Raw genomic sequence first — 9,091 nt, 5'->3', positions numbered from 1 at the left:
ACCCCTTTCTGTATTTTCATGTGCTATGATCTCCTAAAGGTGGGCTTTAAAGACATTAGGGCAGCAGAGCCTGACAGTTTGTGAAATCCCCTGTATAAACACTGAAATGGACAGGCCCTAGCATTTGCACCCCCCACAGTGGCCAACAAAAAGACTTAAAGGACCACTTCAGCTTAATGAAGTGGCCTGGGTGCCAGGTCCAGCTAGGGTTAACTAATTGTTTTATAAACATAGCAGTTTCAGAGAAACTGCTATGTTTATTAATTAGTTAAGCCTTCCCCTATTTCCTCTAGTGGCTGTCTCATTGACAGCCGCTAGAGGCGCTTGCGTGATTCTCACTGTGAAAATCACAGTGAGAGCACGCAAGCGTCCATAGGAAAGCATTATGAATGCTTTCCTATGTGACCGGCTGAATGCGCGCGCAGCTCTTGCCACGCGTGCGCATTCAGCCGACGGGGAGGAACGGAGGCGGAGAGCTCCCCGCCCAGCGCTGGAAAAAGGTAAGTTTTTACCCCTTTCCCGAGCCGGGCGGGAGGGGGTCCCTGAGGGTGGGGGCACCCTCAGGGCACTCTAGTGCCAGGAAAACGAGTATGCTTTCCTGGCACTAGAGTGGTCCTTTAACATGAATTCTGGAATACCCCATGTTGTTGTCTTTGATTACTGGCATCACTTTTGCAAACAGCATGCCATCTCAGGGAGTAGGGGCAACTTCTGAAGTTAGTAGACCCTACCCTATATTTGACACCAACTGTGGGGGGGGGGAACTCAAACCCTGAACATGGGAGGTTTTTTTTATGTATGGACAAAATGTGAAAGGGTTTAAAATATACCCCTTCCTGTCTCATTAGAGATGTTTTTACTTTGTGATACCAGCAAAGTTTATTGTATGTGTAGAAGCCATATAAAGGGTTAAATGTGAAAGTGTTTATAAAATACCCCTTCCTGTCCCACCGGAGATTCCTGGCTGATAGCATAGCTAATGGCTAGTGTAGGAACTCACCTATTGAGGCTTGCCTTAATGTGGCAGGTGAGCTTATATATTCAAATGGCAATTGGAATAAAAACTAAAGAGCCTCCATTTTGTTTAAATGCACATGGGATTTTAGGCTAGAGCACAGGTAATGTTTTGTTTTTACTATGTATGTTAAGCTGTTGGATACTAAGCTGCTGCTGTAAGCACAGTGCTTAATCTTTGTATAAATCGATATTTGTTTATGGCAGTAAAACACGATGACGTTTAATTAAAAAAAATCTAGTGTGGAGATTCAGATTAAATTAGGTTTCATTTGTAAATATTTGATGACTAAAAGTCCTATTAAGTGTGTATGAACTTCATGTAAGGGAAGTAACTTGTGGTTGCACAGACATAACTCAGGTTCAGAACTTGAGCAATTCACTTCATCCTTAAAATGACCACTATAGGCACCCAGCCCCCTTCAGCTCAATGAAGTGGTCTGAGTGCCAGGTTTACATTACATGGTTAATCCAGATTCTAGTGGCCGTCTCCCTGATAGCCACTTCTGCGATTGAGGGAAATAAAAAATTTGCACTGAAATGACGCTGGACGTCCTCAGAGTCCAGCATCATTTCAGATCCTCATATGAAAGCATTGAATAAGTCTACATGTGTATATATAGATAAAGAATGTCTCTAAGTGTATTTTGTTACCTATATATGAACAAAATTACGGATGTATATATTTAATATTTTATTTTTGTAATTATATGTATATATAAAGATTATATAATGTCATTCTAAGTGTATTTTAATATATACTTATATTAAAATACTACATATTATATAAGATTATATTAATACATACTTTGATTAAAAAAAATAAAAGTTTAATTATTTTTCCACTACCAACCAGCAGGGTGACTGACAGCCCAGAAGATAATTCCTATCCAACCACCAAGTGTTAGCATTGCTTTTTAAATGCCTCTGTTCAGGCATAAAATTAATGTGCAATTGTGAACAGCCTTTTAAGATGCCAAACCAAAAAACATCACAATGGATATAATGCAGAATATTTACTTTTCTTCTGGGATTAAAGTGATTCACTTTCACAAGAATGTTCTGTTATGGGAAGACTTAGTTCCTGATGTTTTTTTAATTTTGCACAATCAGTCCCTGAGCGGGTATTAAACCCACCCTCAAACAGATGTAGCAGCATAATTCTGCAAGTAGTATGGAATAGCTACTCCCAGGTAAATTCACTGCATATTTTTCTTGCATTGAACATTTAAACAACACAACCTTAAAATATTTGTATTGTAGACCAACCAATGCCTCAAAGATGCACTTCATTTTGACTTTGTATATCTTCACATGTAAGAGTCAGAAGTGTAACATTGTTAGTTTGCGATTTAGAGCAACCTTATGCTTTGTAATTGTAGCTACATGTTCCCAGCCACAAGCCTCACTCTCCATTCTGACAAGTCTAACCCCAGACAGGTTTAGAAGGCAGACCAACACCACTATTAAACTCTCTAGCCATTCATACAGCACAATATAGCAACTTCTTCCACTAATTCATGCTTAATACATTACCACACAACACTGCTGCTATAGAATAGTTTACAATCAAGCTTTTATTTACAGGTTAGCATACACACCTTCCCGTGCTAGAGGTAGTAGGTTTTACATTGAAAAATTAGATCACAGCACGAAAGCAAAGATACTAGTAGCCAAATTTGAATATAAAATCTTTATTTCACAAGTTCATTGCAAGCAGACAACAGGACTTCCTTCTTTTAAACCTGTAATAAAGATGAAAGAGTTCAGCCAATTGTAAATGTAGCAATTTAAATAGGCCATGAAATTCAACAGATATCTCCTCTAAAATAGACCATGGTACACATCACAGAGTGCCCATAGTATCCTGTAGAAGATTATGCTTTAGGGTCATCGCGTAAGAACAAGTGGTTTGAAAGCCAGACAAGTTCTCTTTGAAGTGACCCTATTACAGTATAGGTGAATATGTTAAAGGTTTCACAGACATCAGTTTATAAGCAGGGCACTAGCTATTTGTAGCACAAATCTTACCTCATGTCACTGAAAAGGCCGCTTCTGAAATAAAGAAGCACATGGATGTTAAAACCTTGTTTAGTTACACTCACAGGTTGGAATGGTGGCAAGCAGACAAAAGTAAAAAAAAAAAAAGCATATGAAACTGTATGACAAAAGGCTTAGCCATATACATCTACAGCATCAGAAAGCCAAGTGACATTTACTTTTTGGTCATGTCCACAGCGAACTAGAAACTGAAGTTCATAGAAGCTTTGGTAATGACCACTTTTACTTTACAATAAGCAAGTGTTCTAATATATATAAAAAAAAAAAGAAAGTTTACCTCCAAACAAGGATTCTGATGTGTTCCCTAAAATTAAAAACAAACGGTTATTCCTTGACAGGCCTTAGATAGAAATTAATGTCACAGCATAAAAACCAGGCTTGCAAACACAAGAGGTCTGAAAACCAACGATGCCAGTTGCTGAGTTTATCTTGCACTGCGTAATGAACACCACAACAGGAAATTGCCATTGGGTGCAGATACCATCCAGTGCAGAACGCTGAAAGACCACTCACCTCATCTTCAGTTTAATGGATAGCTTTCACCTAAAACATGGAAAAGAGTTAATGGGCAACTAGTTTAAATGACATGTCAAAAACCCAAAAATTATGCAGTACCTGAAACAATGTATAAGTGGTAATTAGGTTTACCAAGTCTCCAGCTTAACAGAATACTTCATATTTTAAAAGCAGAAATTATGCCACCCATTTGACATCTTAAAGCAGAAGTGTGCTAGAATAAGGTCACCAACCCTAATCTTGCATTAAGTCAGTTCTTGTCAGAAGTTCATAATGTTAGTTCACACATCAGTCATACAGCAGTTGAACAGTGAAATCTCATCATATGAACTGATTTGAAATGCAGACTGAATGGAGCAGACTAATGGCAATTGCAGTATGGCTGCCATCTACCTGCAGCACTCATTTCACTCATGGAAGAAGTGATGCTTGTCAGTGATTAACCTGAATTCCATAAACTCCCCAAATGGCTAGAATGAGAAGCTACCAAGCTATGTTCTCAGCAAAACAGTATATGGCTTGCCTGGGTATTTAGAGCAGATTCAGAAACTATAAGTATGTAAAGATCATTTATCATCTTTACAAGATGTTGATACTTCAAGCATAGATTACTTTAACACATCTGATGTATGCTTAGATAATGCAGAGCAATCTACATATAAACATGGCTGCCAGACTGTACAGCATTGTTCTAGCCCATACTAACAAGTGGCTCTTTACTTTTTTTAACCAGGGAAACCTAGTCAAAGCAACATTCCACTTTGAGCTCTGAAAGTTCTTAATTGCAAAGTTACCTCTTAAATATTACATCTTCAACATTTGAAACCTCTAATTCTGACACCGGACAAGAATCACCTAAAAAAAAGAGAAACAAAATTTTTTTTTTTTTATTTGCGTCAGGAATGGAAAAAGAAATTATAAAATAAAATTATTCAGTGTAATGCAGTTTTATCCCACTAAAGATAAAGTTAGCAGGTAAAGCGAAACTGCAAGATTAATTTCTGAGGCATTTCCAACGATATGGTCCTACATCAAAGACCCATCGGGATAGACCTCAAGAGAGACAAATGGTGGTACACAGTTTTAGGACAATTCCAACAAAATGTTTGGGCATTGCCCTTTTCACCTACTGGTCATGAAGCAAGCTTACAATCTAGTCATGTGTCATAAGACTAACAAAATGCAGTCAGTGAAATAGAGTAGCAATACTTACCAGAGCAGTTTGCTAATGAAAGGGTCTCAAATTTTCAGATTTACTGGTCATGTTCACATCCAAATGCTAAATGAAAGAGGGACAAAAATATAAATAAAGATATGCATCACTATTGTGATAGAGGTGGGCCAACTGCCTCCCCCAATGCCACAGCTAAGAATATAATAATGTATCAACATAAAAACCAGGTTCACAAACACAAGAAGGCTTGAAAACCAACGATGCCAGTTGGAGTTTATATTGCACTGCGTAATGAACACCACAGTAGGTAGTGCTACTGAGTGCAGATACCATTCAGTGCAAAAAAAAACAAAAAAAACAATTAAGGCTTACCCTTTCCAGCAAGCTATGCCACTGTTAACCTGAAAGGAGAGGAAAATAAACAAACATCAAAAAATTTAGGCCAGGGCGGATTAATACATTGTGTAAAGATATCACTTTGTTCAGAAAAGCATATTATTCCATCATTCTGACTCAGAGCAGTTGAACATTGCCAATCATCAACACAAGTGAACACTGACTGCTAGAAGTGTTAAAGGACACCAATTCTTTATCATTGAGGAGTTAGAACATTTGTTTATGCAGCACTAGCGATATAGGATGTATTCTATCCTGCACTGTTAATTTAACTTTAATTACAAACAAGGCTCATGCAGGCCAACTGTGCAATATATAGCAAGTTTAAACATCTCCTGGAAAGATGTAATGATTTTAGGGGTTACATGCAGGGTAGGAGTGTATACACCTGCATAAACAAAGTTATTTAACACTTAAATAGACACTATACCAGTGAGACTGCAGGGGCATCAATACTTCAAAACTACTCCACTAACTAAAGCCATTTGCATGCTTATAGTCTCCCTTTGAGTGAAAGAGTTCATTAAGATACTAATTTGTCTATATGATGTTTGGCCAAAGATGGCAATACCATAGAGTTAAAGAAACCGTTCATAAAGGTCTCACATCGGTGATTGCTATAGAATAAAATTCTGTTAAAGATCTGTTGCCTCTGTTTGTACTTCTAAACAATTAAATGATTAACATACCTTATTTAAGATACATATTTCAGATGGGATCTAAGAGGGGGAAAAAAAAATAAATTTATAAGGCATATAGAGATCTCAAATTAAGATTTTTAGGTGACTGGCTAAACTAAAGGTTGTCCCTTCCCATAAGTAACACAACTCATACAGGACAAAAATGTTGTGGGTCGCAAGAGAAGGTTTTAATATCAGCACTTCTTTTAAGTTTGTACCAATAAAGAGGTACAGAGACACAAGTGCATTCATTTCATTTAAATTAAAACAAAAGACGGGGAACACAAACAATTTACCGTCATGGAGCCCTTTTCCAGTAAAGGAGTACATTTTCTGACAATGCATGTCAAAGGTTTCAACCTGAGGAGAGAAGCTAAAGTTTGAACGCATTCCAGAAAGCCATTGAGAAATCATTAGCAAGATAGTTTTCATAAAGACAGGTCTCATTGCAATACCAGTTAAGAATTATAATAAACATACAAGCTAAAATATTGTCCCTTCCCATAAGTAACACAACTCATACAAGACAATTTGTTGTGGGTTGCAAGAGAAGGGTTTATTATCAGCACTAGTTTTAAGTCTGTACCAACACAAAAAGGTACAACAAAAACACAAGTGCTTTAATTAAAACAAGTTTTACATTAATCTTACCCATCATGGAGCCCTGTCCCGGTAGAAGACTATATGAAAGTCAGACAAAAACATTTCAAAAGTTTCAACCTGAGGAGAGAAGTTAAGACATTCCTTGAATGAAGTGGTTATGTGGTAAACATTATGAAGTCAATATGCAAAAGGCTAACATGTGACAGGTCTCATTGTCATCACTGCAACAGAATATTTAGCATGATGGAAGCAAAACCTGTACTTTTAATTTTGCCTTGTAACAACTGACACATTCATGCAGAATTGTGCCTACAAGAAAAGACAAGGCGTCTTACAACACCCCCCCCCCCCCTCCTCAAAAAAAAAAACACTATTAAATTAATTCACATTTAATGACTGATCCATTATGAATGTACATGGGCTCTCCTATAAAGACTGTACAAGTTACACCAGATTTATGGCTGAGTTTTGGATTAGATGGCAACTCCTGGTGCAGCCAGAATGGGGTGGGGGAGGTTGTGCCTGCTGCCATTTGACTGTAGCCTGCATGCCATCAGATGCAAAAAAAATCAAATAGAAATGCAGATTTATCCTTAACTCAGCAATCAGAGATGTAGTTACACCTCCGCAGCATGGAGCTTTGTCTTGGAATGCTTTTAACGGAAAAATGCTGAACAAAGACTCCAATCACTAAAGCTGTCAGGGTGCTTAGCGTGACCCTTTAAAGAACACCAACTTTCACTGGTTATTGTGTCTCGAGTCCCCTGATGCCATTCTTTAACCCCTTAAGGACACATGACATGTGTGACATGTCATGATTCCCTTTTATTCCAGAAGTTTGGTCCTTAAGGGGTTAAGGTTATATGTTACTGTACAGACATCTGTAGCAGATTAAAGCACAGGGGACAATAGCATGGAAGGCTGAAATAAAAAAAAAAATAAAAAAAAAAAAACACATGTAGAACCTATTGTAGCAATAGAGAGAGCAGACAGAAAGGAGTGGGGACTCCCTGGATTGGGCGTGATTTGTAATAACCCAATATGTCCATTAGAGTAAGGGCTGCCATGGCAGGGAAATGCACTGCATATCGGGCCTGCTGGGAGCTTCAGACAGGAAGAAATGCTAAAACACTGCACAACATGAGTTTACATCGATAAGTAGCCAATTACTAAGAGCAGCATGGATTAAGAGCCATAACCACTTCAGTAGTTTAACTACTTACCCAGTATACACAAATTAAAGATTATAAAAAAATAAAAACCACCAGAAATTAATATCCAAGAGGTGGACAGAAGATGGCATTGCCAGCAGCAGGTACAGGAAGAGCTCCAAGTGCATTCAAAGTCAGAGAGCTTTATTTGCAGGAACAAAACCTGATGGACACGTGTAAAGCATGAATGTTAACTCGAAAATTATTTGGACGGAAACCTGTCTGCAAACATCAAATAACACAATGCAGTGCAAATGGGCAGGCAGCAAGTAAAAAAATAAAATAAATTTAAAAAAAAGAAATATAGAACACAACTCACCACCTACCAGCAAGGACAGCCGAGCAATGAGAAAGAAAATGGCGTGTGTTCCTCTTATATAGCCCTCTGAGATCGCTGAGGGTGACGTCATACTCTCGCGATTGCATTCGCACGCCTGGTCATGCGGCTATATAACTATGTATGACTCATGGAAATCTGCCAGAACCAAACCCCACGGCGGCCATCTTTATTATGGTCAAAACTGGATCACAACCTGATATGTCCATTTTAGAGTGGTAGAAGATAGTCCGTTTTACATTTCTGTTTACACACAAACACAGAATCTAGACATATGTAAAATAAAGAAAAGAAAAACAGAAAAAAAGAGCAACATTTGTGGTTAAACCGATCAAGAACAGTTTAACCCCTTGAGGCAAAAGTGCCTCCAGGGCCCTGCTAGCACCATAATGAAGTTGTTTTGGTGCCTAAAGTATCCCTTTATGGAAAAGCACCATATTGATGGTGTGGCTAATTGTATATCAGAGCACCTCAACAATAAGACTCCCGTTAATGTTCTTTTAGACTACAATAAATGTGTTTAGAAATCATTCTGTGCAAATGAGATACCGTATATACTCGTGTATAAGTCAACCCGAATATAAGCCAAGGCCCCTAATTTTGCCACAAAAAAAAACTGGAAAAACGTATTCACTAGAGAATAAGACTAGGGTGGGAAATGCAGCAGCTACTAGTAAATTTCTAAATAAAATTAGATCCCCAAAAATTATATTAATTGAATATTTTTTTACAGTGTGTGTATATAATGAATGCAGTGTGTGTGTGTATATAATGCAGAGTGTGTGTGTTTGTATAAATGCAGTGTGTGTGTATCATGCAGTGTGTGTATATGATGCAGAGTGTGTTTGTGTATGTGATGCAGAGTGTGTAACCTTGGTGGGGGGAGGACATTTTTATTATTATTGGTTTTTTTTTTAATTATTTTAATATTAAATTTTAAAAATATTATTAATTTTTTTTATCTTATTATAATATTATTTACATTTTTATTTAATTTTTTCGTCTCCCCTACCTGCTTGATACATGGCCAGGGAGGGGGCTATATTATTCCCTGGTGGTCCAGTGGATGAGCTGTGCAGGAGGGGGGCGCAAGCTGTTA

At 37.7% G+C, this 9,091-nt stretch overlaps 1 long non-coding RNA gene and 6 other non-coding genes across 10 annotated transcripts; all 7 read right to left on the bottom strand.

Annotated features, from left to right (window-relative positions):
- Window positions 1-3,352: 3,352 nt before the first annotated feature.
- On the bottom strand, window positions 3,353-8,148 carry LOC134593735 (uncharacterized). 4 transcript variants are annotated; one of them, XR_010090192.1, is made up of 8 exons: window positions 6,493-6,766; window positions 6,138-6,201; window positions 5,851-5,880; window positions 5,138-5,166; window positions 4,805-4,870; window positions 4,386-4,446; window positions 3,589-3,618; window positions 3,353-3,379 (listed from the first exon to the last, which is right to left on the bottom strand). It is a non-coding gene; the product is annotated as an uncharacterized LOC134593735 (long non-coding RNA). The 4 variants fall into 4 exon arrangements; XR_010090181.1 differs by lacking the exon at window positions 3,353-3,379 and adding an exon at window positions 7,982-8,148 and having other exon boundaries at window positions 3,411-3,618; window positions 6,493-6,561; XR_010090187.1 differs by lacking the exon at window positions 3,353-3,379 and adding an exon at window positions 7,975-7,996 and having other exon boundaries at window positions 3,411-3,618; window positions 6,493-6,561.
- Window positions 3,429-3,567, bottom strand: LOC134576854 (small nucleolar RNA SNORA8). The gene has a single exon (XR_010085882.1). It is a non-coding gene; the product is annotated as a small nucleolar RNA SNORA8 (small nucleolar RNA).
- Window positions 4,525-4,650, bottom strand: LOC134576892 (small nucleolar RNA SNORA18). Its single transcript, XR_010085891.1, has one exon. It is a non-coding gene; the product is annotated as a small nucleolar RNA SNORA18 (small nucleolar RNA).
- On the bottom strand, window positions 4,970-5,106 carry LOC134576846 (small nucleolar RNA SNORA8). The gene has a single exon (XR_010085881.1). It is a non-coding gene; the product is annotated as a small nucleolar RNA SNORA8 (small nucleolar RNA).
- On the bottom strand, window positions 5,963-6,088 carry LOC134576951 (small nucleolar RNA SNORA40). Its single transcript, XR_010085901.1, has one exon. It is a non-coding gene; the product is annotated as a small nucleolar RNA SNORA40 (small nucleolar RNA).
- Window positions 6,332-6,461, bottom strand: LOC134576944 (small nucleolar RNA SNORA40). The gene has a single exon (XR_010085900.1). It is a non-coding gene; the product is annotated as a small nucleolar RNA SNORA40 (small nucleolar RNA).
- LOC134576871 (small nucleolar RNA SNORA1) lies at window positions 6,640-6,773 on the bottom strand. Its single transcript, XR_010085885.1, has one exon. It is a non-coding gene; the product is annotated as a small nucleolar RNA SNORA1 (small nucleolar RNA).
- Window positions 8,149-9,091: the final 943 nt, after the last annotated feature.

This window comes from Pelobates fuscus, chromosome 1, assembly GCF_036172605.1.
Source record: "Pelobates fuscus isolate aPelFus1 chromosome 1, aPelFus1.pri, whole genome shotgun sequence".
Lineage (NCBI taxonomy): Eukaryota > Metazoa > Chordata > Amphibia > Anura > Pelobatidae > Pelobates > Pelobates fuscus.
This window is presented reverse-complemented; position numbering and strand designations above follow the sequence as displayed.